General features: G+C 37.5%; 1 protein-coding gene across 15 annotated transcripts in view; it reads left to right on the top strand.

Annotated features, from left to right (window-relative positions):
- PLAGL1 (PLAG1 like zinc finger 1) overlaps positions 1 to 13,813 on the top strand; it is a 105,273-nt gene that overhangs the window by 35,626 nt on the left and 55,834 nt on the right. For 8 of the 15 annotated variants that reach the window (XM_019744480.2, XM_019744474.2, XM_019744479.2 and 5 more), the window contains exons 1-2: positions 3,806 to 4,331; positions 9,095 to 9,165. The gene's annotated coding sequence lies outside the window, so the exon portion shown is untranslated. Of the gene's footprint in view, positions 1 to 3,805; positions 4,332 to 9,094; positions 9,166 to 13,813 lie in introns of those variants that run through there. The other 7 variants (XM_074333680.1, XM_019744486.2, XM_074333678.1 and 4 more) reach the window with 2 other exon arrangements.

Below are 13,813 nucleotides of genomic sequence, written 5' to 3'. Positions count from 1 at the left end.
GAGTAGGCCTTAAAATCAGGCAGTGTAAGTCTTCCAACTTTGTTTGTCTTTTTCATTTTTGCTGTTCTAGGTTCTTTTCATTTGTATATAAAGTTTAGACTGCTTGTCAATTTCCACAACAAAGCTCACTGGGATTTCCCCCATTACAGAGGGTTGAAAAGTTGTCTCCCCACCCCCACCCCAGATGTATGTCCATGTCCTAATCCCCTAAACTATGAATGTGACCTATTTGGAAACAAGGGCCTTTGCAGATGTAATTAAGTTAAGGATCTTGAGATGGGGGATCATCCCCTTATTCAGATGTATCCTAAATGCAGTGACAAGTATCCTTATAAGATAGACACACAGAGGCGAAAACACATGACACACAGAGGAGAAGGCAATGCAAAAATGGAGGCAGAGGTTGGAGTGATGTGGCCAGAAGCCAAGGAGGCCAAAGAATGCCACCAGCCACGGAAAGCTGCAAGAGGCAAGGGAAGATTCTTCTCCAGAGCCACTAGAGGGAGTGAAGTCTCACTGACACCTTGATTTTAGACTTCTGGCCTCCAGGATTATGAGAGAATAAATTTCTTGTTTTACCCACAAATTTGTGGTAATTTATTGCAGCAGCCGTAGGAAACAAATACACCTATTATCAGGTTGAAGAAGTTTCATTCTTTTCCTAGTTTTTTTTCTCCCCAAGAATGGTTTTTTGATTTTGTCAGATGCCTTTTCTTCATCAATTGAAAAATATTTTCTGCTGATATTTTGTTAATGTGGTCATAATCTATGTAAACTCTCTGCTCGTGTGGTATTAATTTTAGCCTGATCATAGCCATTACCCTTAGGAACACCTGTTGGTGAAAGCCTTGGGTCCTGACGTGTTGTATCAAATTGTAAGTATGTCAACATGAATCTTCTTGCTTTCTATTTGCTAAAAGAATTTTAAGAAGTCATTGAAGAGTCTGTAGAACAAAACTGTATCTCAAAATACTTATACAGAAGAGAAAAACAGTGATCATGAAATTTACCTTGAACCTGAGTGGTACCTTGACAGGTACCACACTGATAACCCTTGGGTCCAGTATGGCCTTAAGAGATACTTCATTTGGCCACCGTAGTGTTTCCAAAATTAGGAAATTTTATATCGATCCACTAAATATCATTCTTGTCCTGAAAATTATATAAATTTGGCAATACTGTCCTGAATTCTAACATGGCAGCAATTGGCCTGAGCTGTACAACATCTGTCCCTTATACAAAGAATGTTCTTTTTACTTTACCGTAATCCCATTCCTCATTGTTTTAAACTTCATAGAGATTAGAGTTTGCAGCCTTTGCTCTAGTACCTTTGCTGGAGCACATTGTAATGCCAAGGCATGTGTTACTGGGGGAAGTCTTAGGGAAAAGGAGGGTGTCACAGTTACCACGTCAACATATTCATGTTCAAAGAGAACTTTGTGGAAATCGTTTAAAGATTAAAAAAGATTTTCACATAATTCATTATCAATGAGAAGACAGTCTGATCAACTAACTTATGGATAAAGACAACACCAAGAAACACTAGAAAAATCAAAATTAAAACCCTAAACCAGTCAAAGAAAAGAAAGCAGCAAAAACAAAACAAACGAAAAACCTCACCTGCTGCAACCAAAAAAAGAAAGAAGTACAACCTTATAATGTAAAATGTGAGAAGTGATGGCAAAGCAAAGATACAGAAGATTCTGTAGATGTGTGGTGTGTCTACAACCCTCCACACCCCTGCAGACATACTGAGGAAAATGATCAGACCAAATTCTGAGAATTTTCACAAATGTCCTCCAATTGGGAAAGAAGTCAGTGGCATCCTGTGACACATCAGGGAACTTTTATCTACTACTGTTGGATCTTGCCAGAAACAGCAAAGTTTGCCATCTTCTAAGATACTGTGCTGGATTGGGCAAGTGAGCTGAAGCTCACAGGTGTGGGAGAATCCCTTGGCTGGCTTGAAGATGGACTGGTGAGGACTTCAAGGAATCTCAGAAGGGATGGCTGACTTCCCCCAGCCGGCTCTAAACTTAGTTTCAAACTGAATTCCACGATCTTCCATCACCTCTCCCCTTATCCTAAAACCCTCAGGTCACAGAAAAAGTAGAAACAACGCTCAGCCTAGAAAACTGAAGCTCAGGGTTGGGAAGACAGACACGTCTCAGGAATTTACTTGCAGTATATTAGTGCAAACACAAAGTCTGCTGTTAACTTTTAAGGATAAGCAGGACACAAAATATGACACCGCTGTTATACAAGCATGCTATAAAATGGGAGATGGGCGTGTGAAGCAAGGAAAACAGCATGCGGAAGACAAAGAACCAAGTCTGGAAGAAGACATAACCAAGGAACAGAAACTTATATTCCTAATGTGTGTTTCATGCTACAGAAAAAAGAATACGCAGTTCTCAAAATAGCTCAAGGACTCTATAAGATGGGAATGTGATGAAAAGGGAAATTGCATAGCTAAGAAAATTGAGATTCAAAATAACATGGCTTTAAAATCCAGTAAACTAGAAAAACCAATGCACAGAATATTTTGAGAGAATTAGAGTACAAATCAAAAGATGAACGTGGAAGACAAAGATCAAGTATAAAGATAACTGGTGACACTGAAATAGAAAATCCAACCAATGAAAGATAAACTTACTCAGATATATAATATGAATGGGATACTATAGTAAGAAAAGAAGAATGGAATCCATAAGTTGAAAGGTCATATTAAATACTGGGGAAAAAACTGATAGAATAATTCACATTACGATATAGCCCAGATAAGGACATAAAGGGTATTGAATGGTAAAGAATTCTTCAGGCATCCAAGCAGAAAAAAATCAAACCACCTCCCGAGAAAAAAATCACGTAGGATTCAGGTCTCGCCACAGAAGGCTACGTCAAAAATTAATGAAGCAGTTACCTTCTTGTTCTGCTATGTTTTGAAGGAGGTGTGAATCCAAAATATTTACCCTACTGTTTTTATTTAAGTATGAAGATTTTAAAAAGATAAAATCATTAAGGTACTCTATGGCCCTCCTTAAGAAAATTCCTTGCAAAAGAGCAGTCCACCAAGAACTAAATAAAAATAAAGAATTTGGGGATGGATACGTTATGATGAACATTGAATACATTTAAATACAGAGTTTAGACAGCAAGTCTGGGAGAATAAAGTGGTAGAGCAACTTGTAAATGTTCAAAGTGCTAGTAAGCCAAGAGTAACATAGGCAATGGACACTGGGAGATTGCGGTGATGATGGGCGGAAGGGTAAAGTGCTATTAACCTCGTATTTCAAAGCTGTGAGACTGAAATATGTAGTGAACTCCATGTATTTCTGAATCTTTTTCCTTAATATTATAGGCCTCTTTTAGGAATATATATCTAGTAAGGAAGAAAGCAACCGCTGGAGATTTGCTTCAGTTTCTTTTTCTTTAAGTCAAAACATTGAAAACATTTAAAGTACTTAAGGCATATATGGTATGATTCCATAACTGCAAAATTATTTCCAGCTAGTCTTTCTGTGCCTTCATCTGCAAGATGGGAAAAATAGTATTTCTCACAAGGTTGTCGTGAGGAGTACATTTATTTACCTGCGAAGTGCTTAGAACGGTGCCTGGCTCACAATTAGTGGTCACATCTAGGCTGCCATTATTTCAACAGTGCACGAATAAGAGGTAAGTACGTGTGGCCTGTTGCAGTGTTCTCCTAGCATCTGTCGTGTTTCTCATTTATGATTTGGCTGAGGGCGGTTCATCCTGGTGGTGACTTGAGAGAACAGTCTTCGATACCATACGGGGCTTCGGGCTGGTTCGGGTCTACCTGCGCCAGCTCTGCACCTGGGCGACCTTGGCTTTGCCCACACGGATGACTCAATCGGCCAGGCGTCTGGGCGCCTGTCCTCTTCCTCCGCCCAGGCCGCCGACCCCCTGGCTCCCCAGCGGGGCCTCCTCCTGCCACGTGACGCCCCCGCCAGGGGCCCCAGCGCCCTCCTCGCGGACGCGCCGTTCCGGCTCCCGGGCTCCGCCTGTGCGCGGCCTCCTCGGCGCAGCCATCCTCGCGGCTGCCGAGGGCGGCAAAGCCCACGGCATCTGCCATTTGTCATTCAGCCCGTCGGTACCGCCCCGAGCCTTGATTTAGACACGTCTGGGGCGTATTCTGGCCTCACTCTCCTGGCGGACGGACGGACGAACGGACGGGGCGGCTCTCCTCCCAGCCCGGCGGACCGCGGGCCTTGGCGCGCGGGGCGCTTCCCCGGGTCGCCGTCATGGCCGCGGAGGCGGCGCGCCCGAGTTGCCTCGCCTGAGTTCCGGGGGGCTCTTGACCCCGCAGGGTAGGTGGTTGGGTGCCCGTGGCCAGGCTCCGTGGCCGCGGGGCCCGCTGTGGGCCTGGGGGCGGCAGGGCGGCGGCATTGCCGCGGAGCGAGGACCGTCCTGGGCTCCGTGCCTCGCTGGGGAGGGTGTGCCGGTGCCGACGCGCCGAGTACGTGACGGGGTCCGGGCTCCTCGGGACGAAGTGTGAAACTCCGACAAATTGTCACTGGGCAAGCCAAGTCGACTTGAACAAAAAATGCTTTCGACTGGCCGTTTTTAATGCCACTTTTTGAAACATTCGCGTATAGTGGGTGTGCAGTAAATAGACTCGATTTTTGAAACCTGGCACCCCAACCTTGCCAAAAGGCCAAGAAAAAAGTCTGTTAAAAGTAATAACGTGACTAAACACGAAATGTTTGCATTAGATTCGTTATGGAAAATGTGATTCGTTTTATGCTTTCGTACTATATGGATCCTATCAGATAGACTCTGAAAACTGTTTTAAAATGTGGGCTCCTAAAAATTTCTTAGATTAGGATAACTGATAGTGCAACTTTGGTTATTTAGTCTCAGCATCAAACTTTAAGGACGATGGTGGGGAGTTTTACTTCTTAATAAAAATACTCCTGTAATTTTGACTACCCCCCTCCCCAAATGTGTTACTTTTATGTTTTAGGAAACCAATAAAAATTAAAAATAGAAACACTCAGCTTAGGTCCTCCTTCTTCCAGGAATCCGTCCCTAACCCCTCCCTCCCCAGGCAGGATCCGCGGCCCCTCCTGTGAGCTTTCTGGGGCCTCGCTGAGGTCCTGGTCCCTAATGTCCTCCCCACCCCCCAGTGTATTAACCCATCAGTCTCGCTCGCAGCCCAGTGGATCCTTAGCACATGGTAAGTGATTAATACTGTTTAGCAACCGAAGAAAAAGATAAAACGGTTTGATGTTTCACAGTTTTAGCTCTAAAATTATAGAGTGGTAAATTTAGATAAGAATATTTGTTTAAAAGTTAAGGATCTAGACAAGTTGACAACGTGCGATGTCCCTGTTACACGTTCTAGCAGTTACACTCTTAGGTATTTATCCTCTAGAGCGATGTTTTTCAAAGTTTGAGTCCCATTTTTGTGGGTTGTGAAATCAGTTAAGTGGATAATGATCAGGATTTGTAAACCACGAACTAACAGAATAGAAAATATCAGAATGTGTCTCAGGTCATAGGGTATTTGCTGCGTGAAACTTTTTTTCTCTGTTTTATACACACACAGATGTGTGTCATGATGTAAAACGTCATTCCTTAGTATGAGTCATGGTCAAAAAAGTTTGAAAGCCACTGCCCTAGATAAATTTTCATACATATACACAAGCAGACGTGTACAAGAAGGTTTAATGTGCTTATTTGTAATACCCCAAAGCTGGAAACAACTTTCATGTCCGTCTGATAGGAGAAAGGTAAATTATACTCTAGTCATAAAATGAAATGCACCCTGTACAGTGGTGAATGAAGTAGTTTTGTGTTTTAACACAAATGCATCTCAATGTCGAGCCAAAGAAAAAAGCAAGTTGCTGAAGAATACTGTATGATATCATCTATGAGATATCCAGAACCTGGTGAAATAAAGCTGTTGCTAAGGATGCATACATAGCCATTAAAAGTAGTAACGAAAAACTGTAAAGAAATTAAAACCATAAAAGTCAAGTTAGTGGTCATCTCCTGGGGGAGTAAAAGGGGGCTGTGAATGAGAAAGGACACACGGAGGGCTTTTGGGATGCTGGAAATGCTTTATCTCCTGACCTGAGCAATGGTTCCATGGGTGTTTGCTTTATAACTCTTTGTTAAACGGTACATATGTCTGTATATTAAATTTCCCCCAAAATATATTAAAAATATGGGCATCTCAAAATGAAGAAACCTGAAGCCAAGGCTCTAGTCTATTATTCATATTTTCCAGCTGTTCTTTTAAAAAAAAGAAAAGTCGTGATCAGGGAATGGTACCTAGGGAATTTAAACAATATCAGGAATATTTTATTTCATAAATTCTATGGTCGCTACATCAGTGTTCATTAAATTCTTTGTATGTTTTTATATCCTAAATAATATATAATTTAAAAAATATTTAGAATAAAATTAAAATCATTCATAGATAATAATGTGAACATTTTGGGTGTGTTTGTTTTCTAATATGCAACTTTTGTATATTTTTTACAAAACATGATATTTTAGATAGTAATTTAAGCTAAAATAAAACTTTTATGAAAAATTAAATACTGAAAAGCATATAAAAACATAACAGACCACCATCAGGGATTTAAAAATGCTAACGTGCTGTTACATTTACTTCAACAATTTCAATTCCTCAGTTACTCTAGGCCACATTTCAAGTGCTCATATGTGACCAGGGGTTATTATATTTTATTTTATTATTTTGTATTATACTATATGGTATAACAGAACATTTCCATCATTGCAGAAATTTCTGTTAGAAAACATTGTTCAAGATACAAATCCTTTGTTGGGTATGTAAACTGCAGACAATCTTTTCTTTGTGCTTTTGTGTCCTAAGATATTCTTCTCTACTATTAAGGTAATATATTTTGTGATTTTTTTTTTCCTAAAAGTTTTGAAATTTGTATTTTTTGCATATTTAGTTCTTTAATTTACCCGACGTGTGTGTGTGTGTGTGTGTGTGTGTGTGTATGTTTATATAAATTTATATTTTAGTTATGTTGTGAGGTTAAGGTTAATTTGTTTTATTTTTCCTATGTGGAGCAGTAATTGTCCCAGCACCAGGGATTTGCAGTGTCACCTCTGTCATAAACATATTCCCAGATAGGCTTGGGCTCATTTCTGGACTCTTAACTTTGGTCATTGATTTGTCTAAGCAAATTTTACAGATTTTTATTTACTGCTGCTTTATATGTAGCATATTTTTCAGTTCTAAGAATTAAAAATTTTTTTCATTCTGATATATTTTCTTTCCCTGTGACATTTGTAGAAGTATTTTCTAGTTTCAACCGTGGATGGTTTTGTGAGTTATCCTTTTGTTACTGACTTCTAACTTGCATTGTAGTCAGCAAATGAGGGCTCTATGCTCTTTGAAATTTGAGAATTGCTTTGTGGCCTCATGGTTACTTTTTCAACTGCTCCTTGAATGATTGAGAATACATACTCACAGATTTTTGGGGCAACATAGGTGTGTGTGTGTGTATACAAACACATATACATATATAGACATATATGTACATATATGCACTTACATGCATGTATATACGCATAAGTATATACTCAAATATATACATATGTCTTATATCAAACATGAGAATTGTGGCACTCAAATCTTACTAATTTTTTGGTTTCTTTGATCACATACTGAATAGGTGAAATAAAAATACCACAATGAAATAATACATTTTCTCAATTTCTTCTTGTAATTCTGTCAACTTTGCTTTATAAAGGTTGAAAGTGTATGCAAGTTTGGAATGGGTCTATTTTCCCTGTGAATTGGACCTTTTATCATTCTATAGTGATGTTCTATTCTGCCTCCCCCAAGTGCCTTTTACTTTTAAAATCCGTTTTGTTTTATAATACAATAGTCACACCTTTCTCTTAGTTAGCACTGGCTTAGAATATCTCTTTCAAATAGGTAAAACGTGATTTTCTAATCTACTCTGACAATCTTTGTCCTTTAACTGGAGCTCTCAGCCCAATTAAGTCTAATATAATTACTGATATATTTAGGATTAAATTTAGCATCTGATTTATGGTTGTTTTTATCCTGTCTTTTTTTTTTTTTTCTTCCTTTGCCATCTTTGGATTTTTTTCTTATTCCATTTCCTCCCTCTCAGCTAGTATGAAAATTATATGTTTGATTTCTTTCTTTTGATAGTTTCCTTTAAAATTGTAATGAATTTACTTAATCTGAAGTTTATTAATTCAGTTCTTCTTCCAAATAATTCAAGAAACCTAGTTTGCTTTGACGCCAGTTAATCTCCTGGTTTATATGTTATTGTCATCCAGAGTTTCAGTTCTGTCTTGAGTTTTTTTCCTCCTGTAAATTTTTTTTCTCCTTTAACATTACTATTTTTTATGGATCCTTTGTCATTCCTTTTCGTATCTCAGATTTTTCTTTTTTTCTTCCTCAAGTATATATTTTAGAAGCTGGTTGATTATAGCACTATTGAAGCAAACTTTATCTGAAAATGTCTTTATTTTGCTTTCTTTTTTTTTTTTTTTTTTTTTAATTGGGGAATATTGGGGAACAGTGTGTTTCTCCAGGGCCCATCAGCTCCAAATTGTTGTCCTTCAATCTAGTTGTGGAGGGCGCAGCTCAGCTCCACGTCCAGTTGCCGTTTTCAATCTTAGTTGCAGGGGGCGAAGTCCACCATCGCATGTAGGAATTGAACCGGCAACCTTGTTGAGAGCTTGTGCTCTAACCAACTGAGCTATCCGGGCGCTCCTCCAGGAGCTGAGTGGCAGCTCATTGTCTTCAATCTAGTTGTGGAGGGCATAGCTCACTGGCCTGTGTGAGAATCGAACTGGCAACCCTCTTGTTCAGAGCTCCCCTCTAACTAACTGAGCCATCCGGCCGCCCCAGCTTTCATTCTTGAGGGATGATTTTGTTTGGTATACAATTCCAGATTAATAGGTTCTTTCTTAGCCCTTTGGCAGTATCATTCCATTGACTTCCACTTTCAATGTTACAATTTGTTCAAATAACTGTGATTTGTTGGTAATCTGTCTTTTTTCTTTTTGCCTGATTTTAAGATCTCTTTTCTCTTGTGTTCTACAGTTTTACGACGGAGTGTGTCTAGGTGTCGACGTTTCATTTATCCTGGATTGATTGTGTTTCCTGTCTCTAAGGTTAGTCTTTCATCAATGCTTGAAATTTTTTATCCTTTATCTCTTTTAGTATTGTTTTTCCTCAATTTTTTCTATTCATTTCTTTAAGAACTCTGATTCAACTTGTTATGCTTTCTCATTCTATCATCCATGTCTTTTAATTTTCATCTAGCTTTTATATATTACATATATAATGTAATGTATATATTTCATGTTGAATTCTACATAATTCACATCTGTATTCTGATTGTTGTCTAATTTTTGTTTTCTTCTCCAAAAAAAGTTACAGTTTACATACAATAAAAAATAAAGTGTATGGCTTGATGAAATTTATATATGTATACATGTCTATGTGATCACCATCCAGGTAAAGATATAAAACATTTTCATCCCTGCAAAAGTTCCCTCCTGTTTTTTCCTAGCAGTAGAGCCACTCCTCTACCCCAGTCAACTACACTCCTGACTTCTGTTACCATGGATTATTTTCAAGTGTTCTTGAACTTCATATGAATGAAATCATATAGTTTATTCCTTTTATGTTGTTTTTCTTTTGTTCACAGAATATTTGTAAGATTCATCCTTGCTGCATATATAAGTAGTTTTTTTGTTTGTTTGTTTTTGCTTTATAGCAAGAGATGCCAAACTATGACCGGCCGGCCAAGTCTAGCCTACAGAATATTTTATTAAAATGTTATTAGACATAGCCATGTTCATTCAGCAGAGTTGAGCAGTTAAAACAGACCATATAACTCACGAAGCCTAAACTGTTTACTATTTGATCCTTTCCAAAATGTTTAGTGACTCCTCTTCTGTAGTATTGTATTATATGGCTATGCCAGAATTCATTTATCCTTTCTCTTGTTGATGAACATGAGTTGTTTTCAGTTTGGGGCCGTTATAAATAAAATTGCTACAGATATTTTTGACACTACCATTGGTGGACATATATTCATATCTCTTGGATATATACCGAGGAGCTGAATTGGAAGTCTTTGGGTAAGTTGGTTGCATTTCCATGAATATTAATAATGTTGAACATCTTTTTATATTTTTATTGGCCATTCCAATGTCTTTTGTGAAGTGCCTGTTTAAATCTTTTGCTCACTTTTTTTTCGTCAGGTTATCTTTTTTATTACTGATTTTTAGTTCCTTATGTATTCTGGATAGGAAACCTTTTTCAGGTACCTGTTTACAAATATTTTCTACTTGTCTGAATTTTGCCAATTTATTCTCTTAATTTTACCTTTGGATGTGCAGATTTATTTTTATGAAGTCCAGTTTATCAGTGAATTTTTCTGGGAGGTGTGGTGAGGGGTTAGTGCTTTTTTACACCCTACCAACAACATTTTCTCCCATCTTCATTTTTGCCCTCCTTTGAGGTCCTAAAGACTTTTGCCTGTGGTTTCCTCCAGAAGCTTTATCGTTTCAGTCCTCATAGTTGGGTCTTTGATTTATCTCCAATTGATTTTTTTATATAGTGTAAGGTGGGGGGGGTCAAGATTAATTTTCCATATGGACATCCAGCTGTTCTACGCATTTATAGAAAAGACCTTTTCCCATTTAATTGCAGGAAGGCCTTTATTAAAAATGAATGATCATATATGTATTTTGGTCTGCTTCTGTATTCTATTTTGTTCCACTTAAAGTATTTATCAATTTTTCCATTAGTACCACACTTTCTTAAAGTCTTGACATGCAGTAGTGTAAACGTTCCCCATGTTCTTAAGGATTGTTTTAGATGTTTAAGTGCTTTGCATTTCTGTCTAAATTTTAGAATGAGCTTGTTATCTGTTAAAAAAATTTTTTTACCAGACTTTTAATTGAGATTGCATTGACTGCAGAACAAATATAGGAGAATGGACATCTTAACAGAATCTTTGAATTTATGAACATGGTATATCTATCTCTCCCCTGAATAACCTCAATTATTTCCAGCATTGTTTTGTGTTTTCCAGTATAGGGGACTTACACACCATTAAATTTATTTCTAGGCATTTGATTTTTTTGATGGTATTGTAAATACCATCTCAATTTTATTTTCCAACCATCTTGCTAATATATAGAAATGCAGTTGATTTTTGTATACCAAGCATGTATTTTGTGACTTTTCTAAAATCACTTTTCAGTTCTGGCAGTTTATGGATTGTTAGGTATTTTCTAAATAAACAATTATGTTGTTTGAAAAAAAAAATTTTTAATTTGCCCGTCTAATCTCTATTCCTTTTTCTTTTTCTTGCTTTATTGCACTGGCTGGAAACACTGGAACAATATTTGACACAAGTGTTAAAATGCATACCCTTGCTTTTTCCTAATCTTAGGGAAAGATACCTCAGTATTTCACTATTAAGGATGATGTTTACTGCATTTTTTTTTTTTTTTTTTGAGATGCCCTTTTACCATATTGAGGAAATTTTCTTCTATTCCTGGTTTACTCTGAGTTTCACAAATGCCCTGGTTTCACAAATGAGCATTAAATTTTTTAAATTTTTTTATTATTAAATAAATTTAGATTTAAGTTTTAGAGTTGTAAAGATAGTATAGTATAGTGTTCCTATATGCCCTTCACCCAATTTCCTGTAATGTTAACATCATACGTAGCACAGTACATTTACCAAAATTAAGAAATTAACATTGGCACAATACTATTAATTAAATGACAGACTTTATTCAGATTTCCCCAGTTTTTCTACCAATGTTCTTTTTCTGTGCCTGGATCCAACCCATATACCACATTGCATTTAGTTGTCATGTCTCCCTACTCTATTCTAATTGTGACAGTTTTTTAGTTTTTGCTTGTTTATCGTGACCTTGCCACTTTTGAAGCGTACTGGTCACGTATTTTATACGGTGTCCCTCGATTTGTTTTATTACAATTGGACTGAGATCATGGACTTTGAGGGAAGAATACCACAGAGATGTTGTGTCCTTCTGTTGCATCATCTCTGGGGGCACATGATATCCACATCAACATGTTAACCTTGACCCTGTTGTTTAGATGGTGTCTGCCAGGTTTCTCCATTGTAACATTACTACTTTTCACTTTCTGTTCTCTCTTTTGTTAGAAGCAAGTTCATACTTAAGGGGATGAGAGGGAAATGTATAAAACGATCTGTGGATGTATGTTAAAACTACCATGGTAATTAATAAATATTTTGAGAGTGCGCAAATGTCTTATTTCCCCTTTAAGTGTGCCCAGGAATTTGAGCATTCAGCTCGTCTTGCCTGCAGCAGTTATTGTGGCATTCTAATGGGGATTTTCCATCTCCTTCATTCTTTCTACATTTATTAACTGGAATTCTGACTCTGGAGCTAGACTGCCTGGGGTCCGTTCCTATTTCTCTCCCTTTCTGCTCCATAGTGTAATCTTGGACAATTATTTAACATCTCTATGTTTCATTATTCTCATCTATAACATGTAGATAATAAGTGTCAACCATAGAAGGTTGTTGAAATGAGCTGATACATAGAAAGGGCTAAGAATTGTTGTGCTTAGTTCCTTGGAAAATACCGTTTTTTTCCTTTCTGTATTTCTTAATATGGTAGGTTATTTTAATTTTAATTATTTTAATAATTATATAAATTATTGAATAACCTTGTATTTTTGGGTGAACCTTACATATATTCATATGATCTGTATTTTACTTACTGTTTAATTTTTTTTCATGTAATATTCATGAGTCATACAATGCCTGTTCTTTTGCCATGGCAAAAGACATAATGAATGATAGATTCCTAAAAAATATATATTACATAAGAGCTTAGTAACTGAGGTGGCAACATTCCCAACTTTCTAGAGCGATTTATATCTGAGTCTTTGGGGAGAGATGGAGATCAAGATAGCTCTTGCAAATGAGTCTTTTTAAATATTGAATTGAGCAAATTCAAAACTTGGCATATAATGTGAAAAATGGCCCCTCAACAGGAAGGAAAAATAATTTTAGCTTTTCTACATGTTTCACCTTGAACACTGTATTATTGTACAGGTTTCAATATTTGGAATATTTTCAAGATTCATTTGCCAACGGTATGTATTGAGCACTTTCGATGTGCCTGTTTAATGTGTTTTGCTGGCTTGGGATTTTTCTTTGCTCTTGAGGAGCTTATGAGCCAGTAAGGATCATTTCAAAAGTTGAAGACAGGCCTACTGGCATCATTCAGGGAAACTCAATGTCTGCAATTTTTCAAAGTAGATAAAATTGAACTCTAATTTTTCTGTCTGTTTCTTGCACCTCAGCATCTTGGATTAGGCCCTTATCATCCAATGCTATTTATCCCTGTATTGAGGTTTTTCCTTCCCTTCCTATCATATGTAATGACCACTGGGGTCCGTTCCCTAAAAAAAATTCTTCAGGAACGTCCCACAACTTGAGAAAACAGGTCCTTGACTTCTTCGCCTGACAGTGGTCCTTTTGTCTAGTCCCAGCTTTACTAGCCGTAAAGTCTTGCTCATCAGAATTAGTCCAATGGCACAGTTGGTTTGAACTACTCATCAGAATCTGAAGTCACTGCACTGTGTTTGAGGCTGTGCTTTTACTCATGCCGTTTCCTCCGCTTTAAGTGGATTTTCCAAAAACTTTCCAGGCTCTGTTCAGAGGACACTCGCTCCGCAGTCCTACTAGGGAGATAGGAACCCTATAATTTGTAATCTGTAGCCCTTGTTAAATTTTTA

The sequence above is a fragment of the Rhinolophus sinicus genome, linkage group LG05 (genome assembly GCF_036562045.2).
Source record: "Rhinolophus sinicus isolate RSC01 linkage group LG05, ASM3656204v1, whole genome shotgun sequence".
In the NCBI taxonomy this organism is placed as follows: domain Eukaryota; kingdom Metazoa; phylum Chordata; class Mammalia; order Chiroptera; family Rhinolophidae; genus Rhinolophus; species Rhinolophus sinicus.
The sequence above is the reverse complement of the archived record's forward strand: the minus strand, read 5'-3'. Positions and strand labels throughout refer to the sequence as shown.